Source organism: Hesperophylax consimilis, chromosome 15 (genome assembly GCF_061612785.1).
Source record: "Hesperophylax consimilis isolate HC1 chromosome 15, BYU_Hcon_1.0, whole genome shotgun sequence".
Classification (NCBI taxonomy): domain Eukaryota; kingdom Metazoa; phylum Arthropoda; class Insecta; order Trichoptera; family Limnephilidae; genus Hesperophylax; species Hesperophylax consimilis.
The window spans coordinates 36,836,373-36,853,470 of NC_142850.1; the positions used below are offsets into that span (position 1 = coordinate 36,836,373).

The 17,098-nt window shown below is 34.9% G+C and overlaps 1 protein-coding gene and 1 pseudogene across 1 annotated transcript in view; one reads left to right on the top strand and one right to left on the bottom strand.

The window, feature by feature from the left end:
* LOC149417710 (coiled-coil domain-containing protein 174) overlaps positions 1 to 17,098 on the bottom strand; it is a 273,159-nt gene that overhangs the window by 74,405 nt on the left and 181,656 nt on the right. The window lies entirely within an intron of this gene.
* LOC149417711 (uncharacterized) lies at positions 5,495 to 6,719 on the top strand (annotated as a pseudogene).

Below are 17,098 nucleotides of genomic sequence, written 5' to 3' on the forward strand. Positions count from 1 at the left end.
CTCTGTCAAGAGACACTTTAAAAATATTCTGAAAAAAAAAATACTGTCACTTAATTAATCTCACAAATATCCTTAGTTTTCCATAACTTCCTTTCTTTTTTTAAATTTATTATATTAATATATTATCCTTCACTACTATCAAAAAAATACTACAGCAAACATACATTTATATACAATGAATTATTTAATTACTAACTAACAACAACATTTATGTACACTCCCCTTCCATACACAAGCAAATGCTTTCAATGGAAGAGTAGTAAAAAGACCCAAGATGTAAAATGAATTATGTACCATGTAAACATATTATTAAAAATAAAAAATAATTACAAAAAAAAAAAAAATGGTGTAAGGAGTTTTGATCTACGTATAATCAGAAACGTAATAATCTTACGTAGTAATTAATACAAGATACATGTTGTCTCCGTTGAGAATGCATTTGAAGCGCAAAACAGCCGTCATGTGAAATAAATACCAAAGATGTGCCAAACATAAAAATCACGAACAAAATTCGTAACAGAAATCTCTTATTCAATCGGCGAACATTACAAAATATAACGGTAGTGATTTCAAAGATAAAAACAGAAGAAATAATTATCCATCTGTTTGCTTCCGCTAACGAAGGAAACAATTATAATACGGTCCTCGAATAATTCGGATTGGTCCATACTGGAGACTGGAGTCTGGATACTGGATACTAGAGAACTAGAACCAGAGATAGCATCTCTCCGTAACGTTAAATTGCGATAGAATCTCATGTAACTTTCGTTACAGGAGGGTTCCAGGCTGAGAGCTCTTTCATTTAAAAGATTTCTATTGGATTGCTAGACAGATAAAACTCCACAGAGTTAAATTATGTGTAACGGATTTACAATTTCGTGAATGTACTCGTATCAACATAAATAAGGATTTACTGGGGGATTTTTATTAAGCATATTATAGAATTTTTTTTTCTTTAACACATTTCATCGCGCTTCGGTGGTTACATCTTTTAGGGATAATTATTTCATTTTGATAAATAATCTCCATGGCTAAAGCCTTCGTACGGATTTTTTTTGAAGTGAAGTAATATATTTTCTTTGCAATAAGCCTAGGATCATCCAAATACGAACAATCTCATTTTTAATTAAAAATATTATAAAAAGACATGGAGCGATGGTAAATGTATTTTATGCTAATTGACAATTTTAAGTGCCAAGCTTTAGAAAAGAATAGACTTTAAAGAAAAAAAAACTTAAATAAATATTTTTTTAATTATGAGAACTGTAAACGTTCCATGATAGTTCAACACACCTTTAAAAAATGATATAATGTCATTAATAATAATAATAATAAAAGTGTTTATTCCGGTATGTGGGGAGGTTCGTGCAATCTGAGGAGACAAAACATTGTGCGGAAGGCGTTGTTGTATTGGACCCGTAGTCTTTCTATACTACTCTTTTTGTAGTTTGCCCAAAGTTCGCAAATGTACAACGTCGCGCAGGAGGAAAGGAAGAGCGTCCTTTTTACTGCGGTACTGCAAAGGCGAAATCTTCCACTGAGCATGTTTGCTTTAACGCTGAGAGCTCGTCTTTGTCTATCGATATCATCATCGTCCATCAGATTACTGGTGATTATGTGTCCAAGGTATTTAGTTCCTTCGGTCACCTTCAAGTTTACACCGTTCAAGGTAGCTGGAGGAATATTTTTCGGGTCTTGCCCATGTCTTATGACCAATAGAGCAGTTTTAGCGGGGTTAAAACTAGCGATGAAAAACTAACATATAAACCTAACCTAAGTAAGCTATTTAACCTAGTTTTGTTTCAACACTTAACATAATATTAATTACTTACTAATTAAACGGTTAATATTTTATACTTTATTTAATACATAGTATATTTATATTATACTACCTTTTGGAAGGCGAGTATGGGTACCGTCGCCCCGTGAACTATTCATTGGGTAACCAAATCTCTGCCAGAGGTCACCCCCAAGTGCCCGAGTTCATGGGGTGAGGGTTGTCTAGGTGATGGCGGCGGAAGCGTCTGCCCACTTCTGGGTGCACTTTTTACCTCTCCACCTGGAGTCTCGACCCATTGCCTTGCGCTGCAGTGGGAGGGATGAATTCAAACGTCCGTCACTCCTGGACACACTGACCCATCATACTTTGTTCCTTCCCAGATCTTCCCCTCCTTCACTTCCTTAAAAAATCCTTCTACGTAGCACCCCAAAAGATGACAGAGGACCTTAGGAAAATAATTTCCCTATGTCATCTTTGGGGATGCTGTGTGGGTGTCTTTTTAAGGAAAAGAAGGAGAAGAAGTTCTGGGAAGGGAAAATGTATGATGGGTGGGTAGGAATATAGGGATCGGTGTGTCCAGGATTGGAGGACGTGTGAATATATCCCCCCCGCTGCGGTGCAAGGCGATGGGTCGAATGACCAGTTGGAGAGGTCAAAAGGTCTCACCAAACCAGCTTCCCCGATCTGGTGAACAGGCCATCCTGAACACACCTCAGCCAATGATCCCGGGCACCCCTGCTAAGTCACCAAACGTAGCATTCAACAATATTGTTAATTTCAAATATGTTTTCTTCAGCAATCAGGCAGTTATATTAGTATGAGATACCGCATGGTTAGCAACTGCCTAAGTTTATAAACGGCATCATCGCTCGTTTTATATACCTACTGACATTTTTATCGTTTTGCCTTTCGAATAATTGATATCATTAAATATCATAGCCCGCTTGGTACGCACTTAGCTGTGCGTACTGCTCAACTCTGGTTCTATGAACTCAAATGATCTTTGAATTAAAGTGACATTTTAAAAATTGGAATTGATTGTGTGAAGTATTCAGACAAGCGATAAAGTTCCTACTATTATACGAAATTTCTAAAAGAATATTATTTTAACTAAATATTCCGTGATTTTTCACGGGTTTGAGCTAATCATAATAGCACGTATATTAAAGTAGGTATAGGATTTCAGTTTAGTTGATAAAATTTTTAGAGCCGTAGAAACGCACTCGACTGAAAAATTATAGCTTAAATACAGCCATTTATTCATAAACAAATCATTGAAATTCTGCCTAGAGGTGTTTCAATTAGTTGTGTACTGAAAGCATTCGTCAAACAAAACATCAAACCAAAAGCAGACAGACTTACGAGCTTTTGATATTATTATATAGTTATTATTTCGTGTGAAACATATTACATATAATGAAATGAACAACTTGCTTTCATTATTAATTGGTTTATAAAAATACTTATAATGATAAAAAACAAAAGATTCATAATAAATTTAACAAGTCCATGTTTCTCCGTGACGTCATTATGCACGTAATAATGATAGTTTAGCTGTGCTCTTTAATAATCTTTTTAAAACTCCACACAGAACTCCACACCACCGGGACGGCCTTTGAAATTTAAAGCTTGGTATTTGTTAAGAGTTGTTTGGGCTTGATGAAGTCTTCAATAACAGACGCATGTTTTTTTTTTGTTTTTACTGCACAAAACTGCATTTCACTTTATTTAATGTTACAAAGAGTTAAATTATTCCCGACCCGGACAAAACACTTTTACTAATGACCTGTAGACCATAATGACTGCTTGTTACTATTTTATAGGAGAGAAGAAGTGAAAAATCCAGTCGGCGAGGCTTTTTATAATTTAACCAAGTAACACACATTGACAAGCTAATTGTAAACAATTGATAAAGCAAAACATCTGTTTTATCTGTTAGCCCTAGTTTTACCTCTGACCGCTAGGCAGAGGTAAAAGTAAAGTAAGTAGTTATTATATTAGTTAGCCTTTATTATTACATTACTTTAGCCTGTAAAGTAACTGGTGGTGAACTTTGCTAATGGTTCGTACATTTTTAACAGTATTTGAAACTGACGGTAAAAATGACGATTGTGTCTTGTGCATGTTGACTTTGATAAATTATAAGCTAATTTTAAATTATTTAATTTATCTCTACGGCGGTAAGCCCTGTCAAGCGTCAATAACAATAAATTTTCTGATTTATAAAAAATGTTACATTTTTAAAGGTATTCAAAATAGGTGGTGTATTAAACATAAAATTAATGCCGAATTGAAAATAATATTAAAATGGAAAAAAAAGAAATGCGGTGTAACCTTTCTGGACCAACACAAATGACCATGCAAGTGGCTCATTATTTAATAGGTTTTCTCATCTATATGATTGTCGGAACAAAAGTTTTCTCATCTGTTTAATAATTATACAGCGATAAGAGAATGGTGTAATGTTGAACAAGATGTCAGAGCTGCTCCCAAACAAGTGGCAGGAATGTTTTAAGAGAACTTAGTGTTAAAACAATTCACATTATACTAAATTGTAGCTGAAACGTAATCGAATTACATATCAAGGTGTTTTAAATTATACTGAAATTGACGAATTATGATAAACTTAAGTGATCCATTTTTTAATCGATTTCTTCTCGATTAACAGAATACTCATTAATTAATTTCATCTATGAAATAGAAAAGGATTTTATAGTTCCTAATAATTAAAGACAATTATTATTTTTTTGGTAAACTAGTGTTTAAAACAAGATTTTTTATGCATAGCACAAAGGGTAACAATTATTTTATAAGCAATAATTATTAGCCTGAAACACTCATCCACATTGAAAAATTTCCTGATAAAAGATACATGACGCCAACGGGACTTGAACTCGAAATGAATTGACTTGACTTGAATCGAAAGGACACGGGTTCAAGTCCCGTTGGCGTCATGTATCTTTTATCAGGAGATTTTTCAATGTGGATGAGTGTTTCAGGCTAATAATTATTGCTTATAAAATAATAATTAAAGACAAGTTGATAGTAGCAATCATTTTATAGTTCCTAATAATTAAAGACAAGTTGATAGTAGCAATCATTTTATAGTTCCTAATAATTAAAGACAAGTTGATAGTAGCAATCATTTTATAGTTCCTAATAATTAAAGACAAGTTGATAGTAGCAATAATTTTAAATTAAAGACAAGTTGATAGTAGCAATCGTTTTGAATTAAAGACAAGTTGATAGTAGCAATCATTTTGAATTAAAGACAAGTGGATAGTAGCAATCATTTTGAATTAAAGACAAGTTGCTAGTAGCAATCATTTTGAATTAAAGACAAGGTGATAGTAGCAATCATTTTGAATTTTCTTTCAGGATTAACAATTATATTTATTTATTAAGTTTAAATGATTACTTAACAAGTATCTCAATGTATTTATTATCTGTTAGAGGAATATAGCATAGTATTGTAAGTCCGATTCCTTATACAGGGGAAGCGTTTATCATAAAAATAATACAAGATTCACTTAACATTAAGAATCGATGGTTCCGAAATGTACCAATAAATATGGTGAAAGAACCTTAAACTATGTTGTACTCAAATTATAAAATAACCTAGAAATGACAAGAATGAATACAATTGATAATGATAATGTTAAATATAATCTCAGAAAGTGGCTATTAGGTACAGATGATTGAGGTATATTTATGATGCCCGTGAGTTGCAATTTACATAACGACTTATAATTTTAACCTCATGTGCCTATTTCTATCTATGAATCTCGCGGTATAGCTGATTATTAATAACTTCACGTTATACTACAAGTATGCATTTATTTCAGTGGAGAAATTCTGGGACTAACTACCATACGTCCTCATTGCAAACAATACCTATGGAGGGAAATAATTATACCGAGTCAGTGGACATCTTTAATTTATACCTTAAGGGGTTATATACAGTAAGAATTTTCAAAAAAAATTTTCATTTTCGTAATGAACATTTATTTAAGTACACACACAGAAAATTATAAGTCAATCCGGCTATTATTTTCAAAGTTACACGCATATTTGTAAAGACGTGTCAGAGCGGATACGGTGACTCAAAAACGTATTCGGGGGTTTTAAAAGTTGCACCTTACGGCGATCAAGAAGTTATGAAGAAAGAATTAATTGGACAAGTACAGAAGAGAATGGGCACGCGACACCGAGATTGTGTGAATAAAAGTGTGGAAACAGTTGATATTAAAAATGAAAAAAATACGAAAAAAACTCTTGGTGGAAAAGGCAAACTTAGTGGTAAAATTATCGACAAGTTGACAGTTTATTAATTAGGAGAAATTGTGATTCCGTCGAAAAAATGTGTAATGCTATCTGGGCCACATAGGTATTATCATTATTGCTCAACGGACAAAAACCTCAACACGAGAAGTGCCTGATCGGACCAGAGTCATGGTTGGCAACGAATTACCCACGTTCAAGCATGATCATCCGTCATTACCACAAGATTTTGCTGAGGCTATACTTCCCATTTATACAGATCTCAGCAATTAGAATTTATAAGAAAGATGTGTGAGTGGTTCCACCCAAAACAACAACGAGAGCTACAACCAACTGATATGGAAAATCTCTCCAAAAATAGTTCAGGCCGGTTCCGAAACTGTAGAAACGGCTGCATACATGGCTGCTGGCATATTTAATGAAGGTACAACATCATTATTATATAACATGAATGCAATAGGGGTTTTTACTTAGGCCCAAAGCGCATTCATACGCCGGAAGAGAGGATAAACAGCGCGTGGCCGTCTCCGACCGCAGAGCACATGATAGCAAACGAGAGAGAAAAATGGTCCGCACACAACACCAACTCGAGCTATTAGAAGCTTCCGGAGGGGCGGAGGGTGTATTATATGGTCCTGGAATAGACGACTCGATGTAAGTTGAAACAATATTTTTTTTACTAAAGTTTTGTGAAGTGCTTTTCAAACTTTAAACGAGGTTTTCTGAAAATTGTGTTTTTAAAGTCGGTGACCAAGATTACTCGGAAACGGCTCACAGATCAATCTCAAATTTTAACACAAGCTTTTAAGTATATTTTAGAGTTATTAATCAAAGGCCTGTTCTCACCGATAAATACGTATTTTTTTATAAAAAATATAAGGCCAAAATTTTGGGTAAAAATTTGAATTTTTTTTGAGAAGCCGCCATTTTGTCAAAAAAAATAATTTTGTTTTTTATTTTAGATGATTCAGTCCAGAGATATTATGCCTTTCACCGCAAAATGCCTTTTTTGAGAGGAGCTTTTGGAGATCAGCTATAGCAGCTTTCGAAATTATTATTTTTACAAATAAAAAATCTCAAAATACTGTTCATTGTTACCATAATATGTGTACTAATTTTTATTTTAATTAATTAAACAGTCTTCTCAGGAAAAGTTCTTAAAAAATCCCTTTTTTGGGCCACCTGACTGTATATAACCCCTTAACTAGCTGATGTGTACCCGGGGTTGCTAGGGGTTATCCTTAGAACTCTTTAAAGATAGATATATGCCATCGTGGACTTTTCTGTTGGCCTTTTTAAGATATTTAATTTCGCACTACATTATTTCGATGTATCTCATAAGGTTTAGCCAGCGTTAGTAATGGAAGCAACTGAAAATATTTTTTGACGACTTGATTACAAAACATCGCATTTTATCTACTTTTTATAAGCAAGTATTACATATACAAACCATCCGGAAGAAATTTTCTAAATGATAGTAAAAACCTTATCAAAAGCTTCTGTGTAGCTTAGAAGAACTAAGCGCACCAACAGACAGATGCGGATAGCGACTTTGTTTTATACTATTTAGAGATAAAGATTATTAGCTAAACTGAGGCAGTTTAGTTACGACTATGTATAGTAAATACTGTATATCTTTTACAATTCAAATATAAAATAAGTAAATAAATATTTCTTATATAATATTTAAACCGTTATGTACACTTATATTTACTATTGATCTAACTGTTCATTTTTCATCATCATTATTATGTTACCTATACCGTATGAACATATTTTAAATGTAACATATTATGTATAAAATATTGTCAATGACGTCAACACTGATGAAAAACTACAAAAGTAGTTTAGCAGGTTTTGAATGTCAATAAAGAAGAAAACACAAAAAACGCGTATCTACCAATTGTCATGTGTGCCACGTGTTTGTAAAGCGTTTTTTTTACACCATAACTCAGTTTGTGCTACACTTTTCTGAAACATTGCATAAAAAACTTTTTACGAGCTTCAACCCATCTACCCTAAAGTGAATACACCGCCGTCTTCTCCGATCTTACGTCACGTTTTCCACTTAAGAAAATATGAGCTTAAATTTGTAAAAGCCGTCAAACCTGCCACAGCCAAAGTGACTCTGAATCCCGGATCCAGAACTAAGGCATTATAATGTTGTGTAAGGCAACATCCGCTATGGGGAATAAGAAATTCGACTGCAGTCAAGTTAAGCATGTAGTACCTACCTGAATTATAAAATAAAAGCTGCATACATATTTTAAGTCTCTCTTTGCGTTTAATATATTTTGAAGTTTGGAATATTTTCGGTTGGATAAGTTCCTCTTTTTGCTGAATTATTAATAGAACACTTCACATTCGGACCCACTACTCTACTCTCTTTCCTTCCAAGTGCAATCATTAAATACCTGCTACCCAAACTTCATCGTCAAAGAAAAACTAAAGAGACCAGTTTAACATTCCGCTTATTATTTCCTTTATTCAATCCCATCCTTTCATACATGAAGACTTTTAGTAGTTACTTATTAATATAACTTAATTTCCAATCTTACGTAGGTACTGAGGTATTTTGACAACAATAGAAATATTTTTGATAATAATATTATTTGGATAGCTTCCTTTTTGTGAAAAATGACTCAAGGGTACTGCGAACTATTATTTTTTTTTTTTTTTTATTATTTATTGAGTTAGTTTATACATTTGAATATAAACTAATATAAACAAGATCATATTTCATTTTGTAATTTTACATATTTTTACAATAAATATAACATTTCTTTTTAAATACATTCATTCTTCCTTCATTCTTCAGACTTTCAGGCATTTCATCATACATTTTTAGTCCTTTGTACATTAGGCAGTTCTGTGATTTTGTTTTTTTCATATGTGGCAATCTAATCCTATTTACATTTCTGGTTTCGTAATTATGAACATCTCTATTAAAAACAATTTCATCCTTAAAATATTTTGGCATTTGGTTGTTCATGATTTTATGTACAAAAATTAACACATTAAATAATAGTCTCTTTTTTATAGAAATCCAATTTAGCTGTTCTCTCATTTGATCTATGCTTGCGTATTTTCCTTTTCCTAGTATACATCTCATAGCTCTATTCTGTATAACATCTAGCTTGTTCAAGTTTCCTTCATTGGCCAAATACAACACAGTAGAGCAATAATCTAAATGTGGAGCAACTATAGTTTTATAAATCAGCTCTGTAGTGTTTCCATTTAGTTTATTTCTTAATCTTCTAAGAAAATTGACTTTTTTAGATACCTTTTTTAGCACATATTCAAAATTTGCTGCGAAAGTTAGTTTTGAATCTAGTATCACACCCAGGTACTTAATTTCATTTACTTTTTCAATTTTTTCGCCATTAATTGTCAATTTTAACTCTGTGTTATGTGTTTTGTTGCCTATTTCCATATATTTTGTTTTGTTGACATTCAGTTTTAATTTGTTTAATTTCAGCCATTTCGCTATATTTTGTAGGTCTTCATTTAATTTATTGATTGCATCTATGTATTCTTCACATGAAATATAGATTAATGTATCGTCTGCAAATAATCTAATTTTGTAATGTTTTATGGTTTTAATTATATCATTAATGTAAATAATGAATAGAATTGGGCCTAATACCGACCCTTGTGGAACACCGAGGTTGTTTTCTATCGGTTCTGATTCTGAGCTTTCCACTTTTGTTACCTGTTTTCTTTCATGGAGATATTCTTTGAAAAGATTTAGAGCTACTTCAGAAAGACCTATATCTTCTAATTTTTCCAAAAGTTTTTTCCTTTCTATCGTTTCAAATGCTCTTTTAAAATCTAAAAATGTTGCAATGGTGATTTTTTTATTATCTGTTTCTTTCTTCCATGTATTAATCACAATGTTTATTGCAGCTTCACAAGAGTTATTATTACGGAATCCTGATTGTTCGTCACATAATATATGATGTTTTTCCAAATACTCAACGAGTTGTTTCTTTATTACAATTTCTAGTACCTGTTCGTATTTTGGTAACATATTTATAGGTCTAAATTCTTCGCATTTTCTGGTATTAACAACTTTCGGAATCGGGATCACAATAGATGTTTTCCATGTGTTTGGAAATTTTCCACTTCTTAACGATTCATTTATTATGTTCAGTAGATGAGGTCCTATCACTGGCATTGCATCCCTTAAAACTGTAAAGCTTATTCCATCTGGACTCTCTTTTGATTTGGTGCTGTTTAGAATCTGTAAAAGATATGTTTCATCAATCTCTTTAAACACAAGTTTTTCTCGGTTTAGGGGAACATTTCTCACGCGGTTGTCTTCCTTCAGTATTGGTATACTCTGATGTAATTCCGTTATGCTGTTTACAAAATGTTTGTTGAAGCAGTTCTGTATGCTACCCTGTATCTGATGTGGAAATTCAATGTCATGTTTCATCCCTTTATCTTCAGTTTGCATTAATCCTTTTATGGTTTTCCACATTTTTTTAGTGTCTCCTTTTTCACAGATAATTTTATTTTTGAAGTAATCGTTCTTACAAACTTTCAGTTGTTTTGAGTATTTATTTCTTGCATTTTTGAATGCTTTCCAGTCTTGTGAGTTTCTTGAGATTTTTGCAATTTTGTACAGTCTATCTCTTTCATATTGTATTGATTGTAGTTCTATGTTATACCATTTATTTGTTCCTCTTATTTTAGCAGTTTGGATTGGTATTAACTGGTCGATTACTTCTTGAAGGTTATTTATTAATGATTTAGCCTTTTCATTAAATTCCATTTGATGAAGTTCATTCATATCACCCAGAAGTTCAATTAACCTTTCACTGTTATATTTTTTATAATTTCTGTATTTTATTACTTTGCTGGTTTTCGTATTATTTCTTTTTGTGTTATCTGTAATGTGGATAAGGTTATGGTCGGTTATTTTTGGCTCATCTAGAACTTTTACATTCAAATCTAATCTGTTGGATATGACAAGGTCAATTAACGTCCTGGATTTATCCGTTATTCGTGTCTCACTTTTAACAAGTTGTTTCATTCCCGATGCTTGGATAATTTTTTTAAGTCTTTTAGTATATGTATCATTCAAATTTTTGAAATTTATATTAAAGTCACCAGTTAGGATATTATCTTCTTCCTCTTCTAGGTTTTGGGTGCACCAGTTCTCTATAAATGATAAAAAGTCTTTTGTACTTGCATTTGGAGAATGGTAAATTACTCCGTATACTCCTTTCTTATATCCAGAAGTTATCCTGATCGCTAGTATCCAGCAGTTCTTTTCGTATTTTGTGTTAGAAATAACTTCAAATATTATGTCTTTTTTGATAATTATTATTGCTCCCCCTGTGTGTCTACTGTAGGAATCACAGCGTATTGTTGAATATCCTTGAAAAGTAACTTCGCTGTCTTCAATATCGCATGTTATGTGAGTCTCGCTTAACATTACAAGTGCAGGATCATTTCGTTCAATCAAAATCTGGATTTCTTCATTGTTCGCTATCAGACTCTGAATATTTAAGTACATAATTCCTTGCAGTTGGTTGTTTTTTATAAAAAATTTACCTTTTTCTTCTCCAATTCCAATTTCCTTTTGTATACTGGACATTCGAAGCTCCACGCTGGATGATTTGAGTCCAGGTTTATCTTCAACTTGTTTTTAGTATTAATACAATTATTACACTTTTCTGTTCCTCTAATAGCCTTCCTCTAATATTATTGGCTACAAATCTAAACCAGGTGCGCATCCCGGCATCTGATGTAAATGTAGTGCATATTATGCATGCAGATCAGTCGACTTGTAATATGTATCATCAAATGAATATAATATAATAGAGTAGGTATGTATTTTATCACTTATGTAAAAGTAGTGCATATTATGCATGCAGATCAGTCGACTTGTAATATGTATCATCAAATGAATATAATATAATAGAGTAGGTATGTATTTTATCACTTATGTAAAAGTAGTGCATATTATGCATGCAGATCAGTCGACTTGTAATATGTATCATCAAATGAATATAATATAATAGAGTAGTTATGTATTTTATCACTTATGTAAATGTAGTGCATATTATGCATGCAGATCAGTCGACTTGTAATATGTATCATCAAATGAATATAATATAATAGAGTAGGTATGTATTTTATCACTTATGTAAATGTAGTGCATATTATGCATGCAGATCAGTCGACTTGTAATATGTATCATCAAATGAATATAATATAATAGAGTAGTTATGTATTTTATCACTTATGTAAATGTAGTGCATATTATGCATGCAGATCAGTCGACTTGTAATATGTATCATCAAATGAATATAATATAATAGAGTAGGTATGTATTTTATCACTTATGTAAATGTAGTGCATATTATGCATGCAGATCAGTCGACTTGTAATATGTATCATCAAATGAATATAATATAAAAGAGTAGGTATGTATTTTATCACTCGTAAAAATTCATTAAATCACTATTATTTTATAATATATTGATTTTAATGTATTGCCTGTGTTTCGTTTTTAATTATGAAATTGAATTTTATTCAAAAGCGATGTAAACGAGTGTAATCAAAATATCAATATTATTAACCTACTAAGGTTATAAGTTATCTGAAAAATAAAACAATGCGGTCTCTCGTCATTTTCACTAATCGTTGGGCAAAAAAATCAAGGAAAAATCAAAGGCATTAATTACAAAATGAATTAAGCCTGCCAAAAGTTACCCGGATCAAGACACAAAAGTCCAAACGAGATCTAAAAACAAGAAAAAATAACGGAAGACTCATTAATCATTCCATCGGCGCGATGAGCCAGTCGCGGGACTTCTAGAAAACTCTAAATGTGTCTGATACACCGGCGCACACTACTGCCTAGCAAACTACATCCAACACGTCGTCCAATACGTCTGGCAAACTGTCTGATACACCGGCGCACACTACTGCCTAGCAAACTACATCCAACACGTCGTCCAATACGTCTGGCCAACTGTCTGATACACCGGCGCACACTACTGCCTAGCAAACTACATCCAACACGTCGTCCAATACGTCTGGCAAACTGTCTGATACACCGGCGCACACTACTGCCTAGCAAACTACATCCAACACGTCGTCCAATACGTCTGGCCAACTGTCTGATACACCGGCGCACACTACTGCCTAGCAAACTACATCCAACACGTCGTCCAATACGTCTGGCCAACTGTCTGATACACCGGCGCACACTACTGCCTAGCAAACTACATCCAACACGTCGTCCAATACGTCTGGCCAACTGTCTGATACACCGGCGCACACTACTGCCTAGCAAACTACATCCAACACGTCGTCCAATACGTCTGGCCATCTGTCTGATACACCGGCGCACACTACTGCCTAGCAAACTACATCCAACACGTCGTCCAATACGTCTGGCCAACTGTCTGATACACCGGCGCACACTACTGCCTAGCAAACTACATCCAACACGTCGTCCAATACGTCTGGCCAACTGTCTGATACACCGGCGCACACTACTGCCTAGCAAACTACATCCAACACGTCGTTCAATACGTCTGGCCAACAAATTATTTTTAAAATTAACTAACCATCACACCGTTTCCCCGCAGGGGTAGGCAGGGGACGGACCAACATTGTCTCATACATTATCTTCTGTTATTCTGACTTTTGACCCGACTACTATTTACTTGACTTCTTCTATCATTCACTTTCATGTCATATTGTACTATTTTAGGTACTGAAGAATTTTTTAATGGATTGTTATGTAAATAACATAGGATTTATGTAAATAATATAAGATTATTTTTCTTACTTGGCAGTAAAGAAGAACCTGTCAAATCTGTGATTTGTTTTGTCTATTGTTTACACTCTGGCAATAACAGAAAGTGACTAAAATTGAAGATGGCGTCACTTCCCGGCCGGACATAGGAGAGTGTGCGCGTCCGGTTGGGGGCTCATTATTATTTCTGGGGGCCTGTTGATCTGATCGAAATATATTTCATGGATTTGTGATTATTACCGAAATGTTCGGTTTGTGCTTCAAGTTTAGAAGGTTAATAATATTTCCCGCGAGTGGAATTCGCCACGCGTAGCGTGGATAATGAAAACGTTTTTTTGTCATGTGCGGCCGTGGAGGTAATCAGATATTATCCAAGTGATCGGTGGTTATTTCTGCTGATGGACTGTTATTGCCGTGAGCATTTTGATTCGGAGCATGTTTAAGTTCTTCCTCGCCTCTTGGAAGGGCAACTTACGGGTTATCCGTGAAACCGGTACATGGCTGGTTCTCACTGGGCCGTTGGCCAGCCAAATCCTCATGCTATCGACTTCTTCCTACTTGGCTGGTCCTCACTGGGCCGTGGCCAGCCACATCTTGATGCAGCTTGTTCCTGATGCTGTCGTCTTCTTCCTACTTGGCTGGTCCTCACTGGGCCGTGGCGGTCGGCTAAGTCGGCTAAGCTGGTCCTCACCGGGTGGTCGGCTAAGGGGTGTGGAAGTCCTGACCTGCACCAGTCGCCCCAACCACCACCAATTTCTCAACAGGACTGCCAGTCGTGGTTCGGCGAAACTCCCCCGTCACTCTATTGTTTACTTTACTTTTATGTGTTTACAGGTACTGGAGTGTGGGTCCCCTCCACCAACTATCTGCCTGACACTTGAACTTGATTGTTTTGTTGTTTATTTTTCTGTGTTGTCCTTAGTTTAGTACTTGTAAGCGCTTGCATACCGCTTCATAACACCGTATGCGGGGACATTGAAGGCCTAGCTTCATTTATATAAATTGTAGAGCCGTTTATTCAAAAAAATTAGATTCATGCGAGAGCTCCGAAGGGGTGACCATAAGTCACCTATACCGGGGTGGGACAGGGTGGGTGTACCTTCAATGGGCCGTGGCCAGCCACATCCTGTTGCTGTCGTCCTCTACCTACTTGGCTGGTTCACAAAGTCCGCCACTCGCGGCATTCAACGTTCGTTCCTCATAACTATATACGATATATTATTTTAGACAGGGTCGATAGATTCTGCGTTCTGGTCGTTGGGGGTAAGTTCTCACCTTTTTGTATATCTCTGTGAAATTTATCTAAATATACCTTGTTACGGTCAGTCCAAAGTTTAACCAGAATACTTTCATTTTATAACCTTGCAACTTCCCTTCAAAACATTTCGTAGATGGGATATATTTCCCCCGCCCTGTATGGAGGATTATGCTTAACCGTCGGCTGGTCGGTTTGGCGGGTTCTCTTCCAGTCTAACCACTGGAAGAGACCCTGGCGCGTTTGGTCTTTTTAAACCAACAAAGTCAAACTCGGCCACCCACTCTTCAATCAACATAACAGTCAATAATGTACTTAAACACCTAAAATATAACCCTAACAGGTACGCTTTACCATATCATATCACTCAATATATAACCATAACAAGATTTATTCTGAATAATACATTTTGCACGCGGCGTCATTTGACAAACATTGCTGACACAACGACGATATTATCCTTACACTCATTTCTTCTTTCATCCGCTCTAAATCTCAAAACCATCGAAGCGAATCCTCAATCGTATGCATCACACTAGTAGCATTATTACCGAATCTCTACATTTGTAACAAAACCATACCAGATTTCAACACACATACGCCTCAAGGAGCTCATTTCTACAGTATCCAGTCGACTTTCATCCTTCATCTGCCAGTTCCATGCATCACTGCCATATTCAGGGTCAATAAGGGTTGATAGCATATTATTGGGAATATTGTGGCCTCGTTTTTGACATGTAGACAAAAATTATATTATGGCCTACCATAAAATACATCGCGTAATTTGTAATAAAAGTAAACGTTATTCACATATGTAATTAAGTGGTATTCGAAGAAGGGTTTCTCTTGAATTAATATTATCTCATAAGCGAGATGAATCCAGTGGTAGGAGTTTCATAGTAGCAAACGCCAAATCCCAACAAATAAATCAGCACATAAAAAGTGCCTTAACTGTCAATGACTCAACTGACAATGTTCAACTTATCCAAAATGTCTCTCAAAACCGTTATAAAATGTCAAACTAAACCACAAGGTTGATGATACAGCATTGTAAATTAAAACATGGAACCGTCCAGCACGTGGAGGTATGTTTATTATTATTTTTATTATTTTAATAATTTAATCTAATAAGATGTGGAACTATGCCATTGCTTACAGTGTAGAGCTCGCGGGTTCGATTCCAGTGCAAATATAATTATACGACCTGAAGTACAGAGCGCAAAATCATTTCCCCCTTTTTGATATTAGCTCTACATAGAAGGCCCTGGGGAAAATAATTTCCCTCAGGGTATAGCCACACACTAGGTGAGCATACGCAAACGTAGCCAAGACCTAGAAAATCCTCACCCCATGAATCCGGGCACCCCTGCTAAGACATAAAACGTAGCGAACAACTTGAGGTGACCTATGGCAGAGGTGTTGGTTATCCAATTAATGGTTCACGGGGTGGCGGTACCCATACCCGATTCCCAAATTGGAAACCAATTTTAACCCTATTATAAACCAACCTTATGTTATTGGAACATTGCTTGTGAAATGGATCTATCTTTAGTAAACAAATCTAATAGAATAGGGATCGGTAAAAGTAGATCTAATAATAAGTAATCTGCCTATAATAAAACGCACAAGGACTTGGCAGTGGATACATTTGATCGGCAAAGGCCGGTTGAGGGAGACTCTCTCCATTCATCACCTTGCAGCCCAGTAGGAGGTGTGAATTTGTGCGTTCGTTACTCCTGGACACACTTACCCTTGATTCCTACCCACCCATCATATAGTTTTCCTTCCCAGAACTTGCTCATCTTTATTTCCTTTTAAAAACCTCCAAACAGCATCCCCAAGACAGGCCCTAAGGGAGATTATTTTCCTCGGGGTCTCCTACGTGGATTTAATGTTTTTTTAAACGGTTTGACAGTCGGGTTCATGTAGGTTTATGAAATGTTGATAACTGAAGGTGGAATTATGAAATGGAGGTGTATGGATTGTTTTATTCTTAAATCCG